At 53.7% G+C, this 10,063-nt stretch overlaps 1 pseudogene; it reads left to right on the forward strand.

The window, feature by feature from the left end:
• Positions 1–232: 232 nt before the first annotated feature.
• Positions 233–7,301, forward strand: LOC118987019 (carbonic anhydrase 6-like; annotated as a pseudogene).
• Positions 7,302–10,063: the final 2,762 nt, after the last annotated feature.

Consider the following 10,063-nt stretch of genomic DNA (forward strand, 5'->3'; position numbering starts at 1 on the left):
GGGAGGAGAACTGGGTCAACTCAGCTGACTCAAGAGGACCCTTGAAAAGAGACCTTTTTCACAAAAAGCAACTTTTCTGACTTTCAGGACATCAATGCTCAAACAGGAAACGAAGAGAGACCTGGCAGTGGGTGGGACAGGGGCGGTCAGTCCTGACAGGGTCCCCGGGGACATTTTACAGTGACTTTTGGCCCCTCTTTGAGGGTATCCTCTGTCAGCAACAAGTTGACAGAGGATACCCTCAGGGCTTGTCTCCCTGGAACAGACTGGTAAGTCCGGGCACTCGGTGGCAAAGAACAGCCAGATTGACCTCGGAGACAACTGGGCTGCCTCCTGCCAGCCCTCGCGGCTGTGCCCAGGCAGCCAGCCAGCCAGCCAGGCCTCCGAGAGATGGGCAGGCAGGGATGCGTGGGCAGCCTCGCCCCCACTTAGGGTCTGCTCTGTGTTTCTCCTGCAGGTCAATGAGGATATCGAAAACCCTTATTTCAGCGACTTGCTTTCGCACCTGAAGAACGTCAAGCATCCAAGTGAGGAAAGCAGCTGTGGGGGGGAAGAGGAAGGAGTGTAAGGTGGGGACGGGGGGCAGGGAAGGGTGGCGCTGCTGAGGAGGCTGGCAGATAAGCCCTGCCAGGAGTGGGCACGCCTCCCAGGGCACAGCCTCTTTTTCCAGCAATTTCTGCTGTGGGCTCAGGCCTCCAACACCTCTGAGAAGCCTATTCACAAACTCTGCCTGTAGGTTCCCACAACTGGACCTTCCAGACAGCCAGAGGTATCTTAAGGGACTCTCACCCCTGGCCCCCAGTGGTATGATGACCCAGGTCCCTAGAGGGACGTCCTCCTGAGCTTCAAGCTGAGAAGAATCACGGGGTAGGGGCTGGTCTTCCTTCCCTCGGCCTCTGGAAGGCCAGTTCTTGCCAGAGGCATGGCCTACTCCCAGGGTCAGCCCTTGACCTTGAGCAATAAGCACGTCTGGGTTGAGGCCTTGGTTTGGAGCCTCCCATCTCGGCCACAGGACTTCTGTTCTGGTCCCTCCCCCAGTTCTCCTGACCCCCAGTCCTCGGGCCAGCACATCCTCCTGACCAGTGATGCCTTGAGCCTCTCACCTCCCTTCTCGGAGCTGAGATTCCACAGGCCCTCAGTCTGATGAGCCCAGGCCAGCGCCCGAGCCCCTCCACCCTCCACGCCTCTGCCAGTCGCCTGCCAAAGCCCCAGACCAGCTCCGAGACTGAGCCAGGGGGCTGCACGAGGCCAGACAGAAGCAGACACCTAACGGCTACTACTTTTATTCATAACTAGAAATATGAACAGGCACTAATGCTGCCTGAAAACCTTAAGATACAGCGCCACTCTGGGCGTCTGCTTTCCCCTCTCCAAAATTATCATCCCACCTTTTCTCTTCTCTCCTAAAGAGCCCCCCCCCCCACGCTCCGCCCCGATACCCCCTGCTGCTCTGGCCTCAGCTTCTCCTTGAAGCTAATGCCTGCCTTCCCCCTTCCTTGCGCGGAGACTCATCTTCCCAGCCTGCCTGCCCCTGCCCCACTCCTGCTCCCCACCTCTGTCACGGGGGAGAGGTCCCCATCTGTCCTGCCACCGCCTCTGTGTGAACGCGACCCTCGCTCTCAGGGCCCGCTCTCCGGGCCTGTCCCTTGTCTCCCGCTTCACTGACTCCTTACCCTTCAGCGTTCACTCCGCTCAGCACACGATTCAGCTCCAGTGCCTCCCGCCTCACAACACAGGCAGACAGAAGGATCTCCCGACCCCGCCAGCCCCTGGACTGGCTCCTGAACCATTGTCAGCCCCCCTCCCACAGCTGTCTGGCAGGCTGTTCTCGTTCTCACCCACCCTCCCCCGGGCCCCCCACTCTGCAGAGCCTTGCAGGTCCCCCTGGCAGTCAAGTCTCCTGGCCACTTTCCTTCTCTTCTCTTAACTGACCTTGACACACAGACCCATTGCACAGGGCTCTCCTTCTGGCCCCATCCCACCCCAGCGCTGCTCTTTCTCTGGCTCTCACTGTGATGCTGGAGGGGTCTTTCCTCAGGAAGCAGAAAACTGGGGAAACACTCTCCAGTAACCGTGTTGTTCTATGTTCTTCTGCTTAAGTCAGGAGACTTGAACGTGGAGGTGAGCTGAGCTGGCTTCCCGGGGGGCAGCTGCAGTCTCTAACACTTTTTTATCGCTTGCCCCCTCTCATAGGACAAAGTTCAGTTGTGAGTGGCCTTGACATTCGGAACATGCTGCCTCAAAACCTCGACCACTACTACACCTACCCAGGCTCATTCAGCACTCCCCCCTGTATTGAGAACCTGACCTTCTAAGTGGCTTCGCGCAGGAAGGACAGCTCGCATTTCGGTCTGCGCCACGCTGGAACTCCCGAGCCTTCCCAGGAGAAGGGCGGTGCCAGGCGTGTGTGTCCTCCAGCCCAGCTCAGGCACAAAGCGCTTGTTGAGTTAAAAAGGACCCACATGCTGAGCTTGCAAAGCAAAGCTGACATTTCCTTCTGGGTGATATTCTGCCTCAGAAGAAAAAGATTTCTTTTTCTTAAACTTCTCACTTCCCTGCCCCAGCAGAAGGTGGGGAGATCCATCCCCAAGGGCACCCATGGGACGAAAAGGCTGCCCACCAGGCTGGGGGTGCCCCAGACACCACCTGCTCAGGCACTTAACACAATGAATGTCTTCCATAGCATCTTAGACACAGTCTGAGAAAGAATTAGTAAACTGGAAGACAGACCGGAGAAAACTAGTGAAAATGACCACAAAGAGCAAAAGAGCTGAAAATATAAAATAGAAGTAAAAGGACAGAATATAGTGGAGAGATGTAACAAATATTTTGTTGACGTCCTAGGCGAAGAGAGGTAACATGGACAAAAGGTGTAATTTGAGAAACATTGGCTGACGAATTTTCTGAATGGTTGAAAGTCACCTAGTCTTATATTCACTAAGCCTAATGAGTCGATGTAAATTAAAAAAACAAACACATTAAACATGCCGCAGTGAAACCTCAAAAAAATATCAAATACACCGTTTAAAAATCAGCGAGACAGAACTGAGGTCTCTTCATGACAATCTGTGAGCTGATGCAACACAGCGACGGGGAATGTCAGAGAGCGGGGGTCGTGTTTCTGAAGCCCCGAGAGAAATGAGTCGCGGATCTAGAATGATACATGCAGCAAAAATGCCTTTCAACAGACATTGACAAAATGCAGATACTTTTAGAGAAATAAACATTGAGCTTGCTACATGGTATGTCTCTATTTACAACTTTCTCTCCTTTCTACTATTGACCAAGTACTCATAAAAAAAAGATGAAGGAGATTTTTGGAAGAATAAGTGGATGTTATCCCATACCTGACATTTGTCACCCAAGAACTTCCTCTGGTCTTGAGATCTCCCAGCTACTTTATCCGATTTACATGAGCCGTTTCTAACGAGACCCTTTAAATCTGCCAGTGTCTCTTCCTCTCCATAACTCACTTCATGTTGCCAACAGATTGTGACGCTCCAAAACTCCTTACTGGACAACCAGAACAAGGTCATAAAGGACAATCACCGCAAGACCCAGCCCCTGAATGGCAGAGTGGTGGAAGCTAACTTCATTTATTAGTCTGATCCTGGTAAGATCACCTTGTTCACTTTTTGCAATTGGTTGACTCCTGTTTTCTGTCCTCTCTGGTGGCCCTGTCCCTTCTGGCAACAGAAAGGGGAGGAGGGTCATCCCAGCAGCAGGAGACTCCTCACACCAATCTGTCCAGGGCTTGGCAAAGGGGATGACTCATTTCCCGGGTCCAGGCAGTGATGCTGGTGAGGAGAACGGAGGAGGCAATAGGGTGGGTGACTGACCATGTGATTGACTGCCCACTGGGGTCTGGCCAAAGCCAGTGGGAGAAGCAGGAGGTCCCAATACCCAGACACGCCCCCAGGGTGCAGGCTCACATTAACGTCACTCAATCCCACTCAAACGATTTCCCACACACCTTCATCTGGGTGCCCAGCCCAAGCTCCTCCCAACTCCTCCTACCCCTTCCCTCAAGGTGGGTCAACCACATTTTCTTGGGGGTTGAGCCCCGGCACCAGGGCTCTGGCTGCAGGAGTAGGCCGTCCAATGTCCTCTGGAATCCACGACCCGCTGGGTGAGGCTCCAGCTGTGTTCTTGCCTCACCTCACTCCTGTGGTTGTAAGACCATAAATACTCTGAAATTCTCCCATCTTTTGGGGGGTCTGCTCCTGTGTCTTCGCAATCTATTTCCATTTCCCGTTCCATGTGCCTTTACGTCCTCTAACAGGATGGAATTGGTCTCCAATCCCTGTTTCTCCCCGCGATGCCTCTCTTTCCAGAGTTTTAAACTTCAGCATTACCCCCCCAGGAACACAGGCCCAGTGCCCTTTTCTCCCTGTGTCCTGCCAGGGTTCACTGACCGTTTTCCCTTCGCATCCCTTTGCTCCTGCAGTGGAAGGCGAAGGAAAGCAATACTGGCTGTAATTCTAATTTCCCCATATTGGTGATTACCAGAGGGAAAGGGGGTGGGGGGGGGAAGAGGGTGGAGGGGGGATAAGGGGCCATAGAAGGGGACTTGACTTGGGGTGATGAACGCACAGCACAATATACAGATGTTAGATTACGGAATTGTACCTCTGAAACTTGTACAGTTGTATTAACTAACATCACTCCAATAACTTCAATTTAGACATTTCCCCATATTGCACTATATACGCTATTAGGAGCAACCAGCCAAAGGGGAGCCCAGACTCCACCCGTCCCCTTGTCCTAATCTGCCCACACTCCCCCGGTTTCCCAAATGAAACCGTGCACTGTCCTTGCAACAGGCACAGGCTGCATGGTTTCCCGGGTGCCACATTGCATGGGCTGCTTCCGTGTGGCTATGGCGGGGGGGGGGGGCATCCCTCCAACTCCCCTCCCGAAGGCGCCCGGGTGTCCCGATCCTGATACCTCTTAGACCACAGTGCTCTGTGCTGCTGGCTGCCTGCCGGTGCACTGAGGGCCTTCCGAGTCTCACTGTGTAGGACTGTTACTGTCACTCCCAGTAGACAGTAGGAGGGCTCCTCCCCGCCCCCCAGCTGAGGGATCCCAGTGACCCCTCACTGATAACAGAAGAGGGAACTGGGCACCACCCCCTCCACCTGCCTGTCCTCAGGCCCAGGCTTCCAGGCTCCAGCTGAGCCTGATGGGTGAGTCACGTGATGCCTCCCTGTTCCCTGTCTCTTAGCCTGTCAGTGAGGAATGACCTGAGGAACCCAGGTGAATTGCAAAATCAAGACAAGGGTCAAATACAGACCTCTTGCCATTTATTTATTGGGAAACACCCATGTAGTCTAAGGTACAGAAGGGCTACTGAGCATCACCTTGGAAACTAAGGTGCAGGGGGAGAACCACCTGCCACATTGTCACCCCGAGATCCTGGCAGTGTGCAAGCCTCCGTTCAGACACAAGGAAGACGCTTGAAAGCCAATTGGATGGGCATGTGGGCATTCTGAGGAGTCGAACACACTTCCCTTGAACTCACGTGTGGGGTGGATGTCTGGCTGCCCACGCTCTGTTGTCATGAGGACCTCCGGTGTCCTGACTCTTTCTATGAATTCTTCTTTTTATACAACATTTTCTAGACTCCAAGCTCCAGTCTGACGTAAGCAAGAACAACCGCAACCTCGAGGACTTGTGAAGCCGTGTNTGTAGGTCTTTGGATTTCATGACTTGGAATATTTCTTTCCAGCCCCTTCTTGCCTGTAAGGTCCCTTTTGAGAAATCCGCTGACAGTCTGATGGGTACTCCTTTGTAGGTGACTGTCCCCTTATCCCTTGCTGCTTCTAGGATTCTCTCCTTCATTTTAGTCTTGGCTAATGTAATGATGATGTGCCTTGGTGTGTTCCTTCTTGGGTCCAACTTCTTTGGGACTCTCTGAGCTTCTTGGATTTCCTGGAAGTCTATTTCCTTTGCCAGACTGGGGAAGTTCTCCTTTATTATTTGTTCAAATACGTTTTCCACTCGTGGCTGTTTCCTTTCCCCTTCTGGTACCCCTATAATCCGGATGTTGGAACGTTTAAAGATGTCCTGGAGGTTCCTAAGCCTCTCCTCAGTTTTTTGATTTCTCATTTCTTCATTCCTTTCTGGTTGGATGTTTGGTTCTTCCTTCTGGTCCATTCCATTGATTTGAGTCCCAGTTTCCTTTCCATCACTATTGGTTTCCTGGACATCTCCCTTCATTTCAATTAGTTTAGCCTTCATATGTTCCTCCAATTTGTGACTGTAGTCTACCAATTCTGTGAGCATCCTGATAAACAGTGTCTTGAACTGTGCTTCTGAGAGCCTGGCAATCTGTTGGTCGCTTAGAGTTATTGGCTCTGGTACTTTGAGTTCTTCTTGAGTCATCCTTTGGACTGTTCGCGCCTGTTAAGTAGCAGGAACAGAGCCCTAGGTTTTCACCAGGGCAGGGCAACTCAGTCGCTGGGTTGTGACGCTGTATGTGGGGGCGGGGTCGAAGAGGGACAATGGCTTCCCTCCGGCACCCGCCACCGCCGCGACCCCCACCAGCACCGCAGCCACCACCGTCACCAGGGCCACGCGCCCTGCTCCACGGCACGCGAGTGTGCCACTGCCGTCAGCCCTCCACCACTGGGTTCGCCCCTTGGGGCCTGCGTGGTCCGTCTCACTGCGCGCGAATGTGCGACCTTGGTCAGTCTGCCCTGCACCCCGACTAGGTCCGGGCTGCCTGCGCTCCTAGGTCTGTCCTGCCGGACCCAGCTCCGCTGCTGGCTCCACCTCTTACTGTCCTCCTTGAACGGTTCGTAGCTGTCGGACTTCCGTATAATTCGGTTTTCTGGCCTCTGGGTGTGTGTTAGTTCTCCAAAACTTTTGTTGTATCCAAACTTGGTTGTTGGAGAAGGCACAGTGTTTCCACCTATGCCTCTATCTTGGCGGAAGTCTGTTGTCATGAGGATTTCCAGTGTCCTGACTCTTTCTATGAATTCTTCTTTTTATACAACATTTTCTAGACTCCGAGCTCCAGTCTGATGTAAGCAAGATCAACCGCAACCTCGAGGACTTGTGAAGCCGTGTGGAAGACAGGAAAGCGCAGAGAGAGTGCATCAGTGAGCTGGCAGCGCGAGCCGGTGCGGGAAGAGGTGGCCTCCCCGAACCCACGCCCCGCCCTGGCTCCCGCAGCCGTCCTGTGAAATCACACCCGTGGACCTTCCTAAACCATCAATCAGCCCAAACTTCCCTGTAGCATTAGATGTAATCATGTCATTAGATGTAATAAATAACTTTGGAAATTGGTCATTCGAAAACATGTCTTTTCTCTTTCTTCCTACTATTTCAAATATCCCTTCCTTGTCCTACCCCAGGGGCCCTGGATGATGGGACAGAGACCAAGGTGGCCATGACCAAGGTTAAGAAACAGGAAACAACCCTGGCTGGATGTCTCAGTTGGTTGGTGCATCGTCCTGTGCACACACCATAATGCTGTTGGCTCTATCCCCACTGAGGGCACACGCCCGGTTGCGGGTCAAGTGTGCAAGAGGCAACCAGTGGATGTACCTCTCACACATCGATGTTTCTCTCCCTCCCTCCTTTCCCCTCTCTCTAAAAATCAATAAAACCTTAAAAAAGAAAAGAAAACACAGAGCGAAGTAGGAGTTTGGATGAATTTAGTTCAAAAACTAAAAAAAAAAAACCACTCAAGAAAAATAATTAAAAGGTTTTAGGTGGTATGAATCAGGGACTAATATTAATTTCCTTCATATGGTCATTGTGAACACTTTTTGAACTGAATTGCTGAAGTCAGAAGTTTCCAGAAGTTTCCTCCCAGGAGATGCAGGGGTGTGTGTGAGTGGGAGGAGGGGGGAGGCGGCGTTTAAGTCCTTGGTGAGAACAGAAAGAATCTGTTCTTTCAGAAGCCGGAAGAGCAGAGGGACAGGGTCCATAGGATGAAAGCCACCTGGCCTGAGACCTGGTGCCCTCAGAGCAGAGCTGGGAAAACCCCTTCATGGTGGAAATTTCTACATTCTGACACTTCAGAAAAGGTTTAAGAGATATAATGCCCCTCAGAGACGACCATCAGCTATTCCACGCCAGAAATGTCCCTGAAGGTCTTTGGCTTTGGCCTCCTTTTGTGAAAACCTAACAAAGCCTAGGTTTCCCTGGGACTTCTCAGAGGGCTGGGCCGCCCACCTCCTTCCTAGGAAGGTGCCGCCCTCCAGTGGCCACTGTGAGGATGGCGGGGCCTGTGCCGACTGGACTCTGCAGATCCATCCATCACCCCTCCCATTTTTCACATTGGTGACCTGAGGTACACAGGAGGACCTATAAAGGTCTCTCGACCAGTTACAGACATGTCAGGGACAAAGAGCACGGTGTGTGTCCCTGGACTGGTCTTTCTCAGACAGTAAGGCCTGAGATTGCACTGGGCTATGGTCCCTCTGGCCTCCATGTCCTGCTTTTGGGAATTCAAAGCACCTTTGCACCTGGATGATAAACCCTCCCCCTTCCTACCCTCCCTCGTGTTACCAGGGGCCTGGGCCCCCCACCCCCGGTTGAATGGACATGTTGGCCACTCATCTGACCCCTTGAGAGCCCAGCAATCATGTGAGTGCAGAGGGGACCGGGACTGGCCCTGGCAACCCTGAACTTCACACAGTGGGCATTGGGGGAGTGGACACCAAGTTCCTCCAGCAACAGCTGCTGAACAGAGAAGGAGGCAGGTGCTGGGGAGAAGCAGAGAAGACTCGGGCCACAGACGGGGGGGGTCCGTGGGGCCGAGGCAGACAGGTGATGAGGGCTGGTGAGCACTGCCCTGGGCTCCCAGAGGAATCCCCACTGGCCTGGATCAGGTGGATTTTGTTGCCTTTCTGCTCTTCACAAACACAATGTCTGAGTAAGACACAATGCACCTTTTACTCTGAGCCTCAGAAGCAAGCAGAGAGGCTGAGGCGCCTGGTTACAGCTGAGGAAATGGACCAGAGATGTGCCCCAACCCCCAGCCTCTCAGGGGGGTGGGTGAAACACTCAGCTCCAAATCCAGGGTTCCAACCACCCGTTCCTAGGGACTGGCCTAGGGGACAAGCAGCAAGAGGCATTACCAGGTGCATGTCCCTGGATGCAGCCTCTGCTCCACAAAGGAAGACCTTTGGGCTGCACAGTGGGGTGTTGGGACCCCAGCATTCCACATGCCCTGTCAGCCTGCTCAAGAGTTGCCCCACTCCCACTGCTGACAGCATAGTGGGCTCCCGTGGGTGGAGGCTGAGAGCGTAAGCGCACCCCGAACTGCTGCAGGGGGCTGTGCAAGAGTGGAGCCCTGTCTCAGAGGGGACTTGAGAAAAGCCTGCTCGTGCACGGCCTTCCTGAGGGGCAGGTAAGGCGGCTGAACAGCCATCACTAGGCCCTGGGTCAAAGGTACCAGAAGGGACCACTGGACCTTGTCAAGAACAAGAGGACCCTGTGTCCATGGAGGGAACCCCGAGGCAGTGCCCCACTCCCCACGTGCAAGAATAGGGGTGTCCGGAGCTGCTCACTGTCACCCCCTCTGCACCTGGTGAGCTCCACTTCATCCTCTGGGACGCAGAATCCCCACCCATGAGACAGTCAGGGCCCCCACGGGACGCACATGGGAAAACAAGGAATCGGGTGCAGGGAGTTACAGAGCTGCACCAGGTGCGGAGGGCACCAGGGGCAAGGCAAGGCCTGGAGCCCAGGGCTGCTTCCTGAGCCCAGAGGTCCCGCACTCCACGCCCCATGTGAGGGGGACTCCCAGGCTCCTGACAGAGGCTCACCATCTTTCTTCTCCTCGAGTTTCTCTTTGAAAACTCAGACATCCCCGGGAAAGGTCGAGGACTAGGTCCTAGCCAGTCATTTGAACCCTGGTGTGAATTAAACGGCATGAGCACATACACATCTGCAGAGTCCAGGCCCCTCCTCAGGCTGGGACCCTGGAGGGAAAGTCTCCAGCCAGAGGCCTGAAGGCTGATAGTCCATCCACTGAGCCACATTAGTGGGGGCTCAGCCAGAGGGGGAGCAGGGAAGGCAGAGCCCAGGGAAAGGAGAGAGCAAGGAA

The sequence above is a fragment of the Sturnira hondurensis genome, unplaced genomic scaffold (genome assembly GCF_014824575.4).
Source record: "Sturnira hondurensis isolate 20B ecotype Veracruz unplaced genomic scaffold, ASM1482457v3 Scaffold0004814, whole genome shotgun sequence".
In the NCBI taxonomy this organism is placed as follows: Eukaryota; Metazoa; Chordata; class Mammalia; order Chiroptera; family Phyllostomidae; genus Sturnira; species Sturnira hondurensis.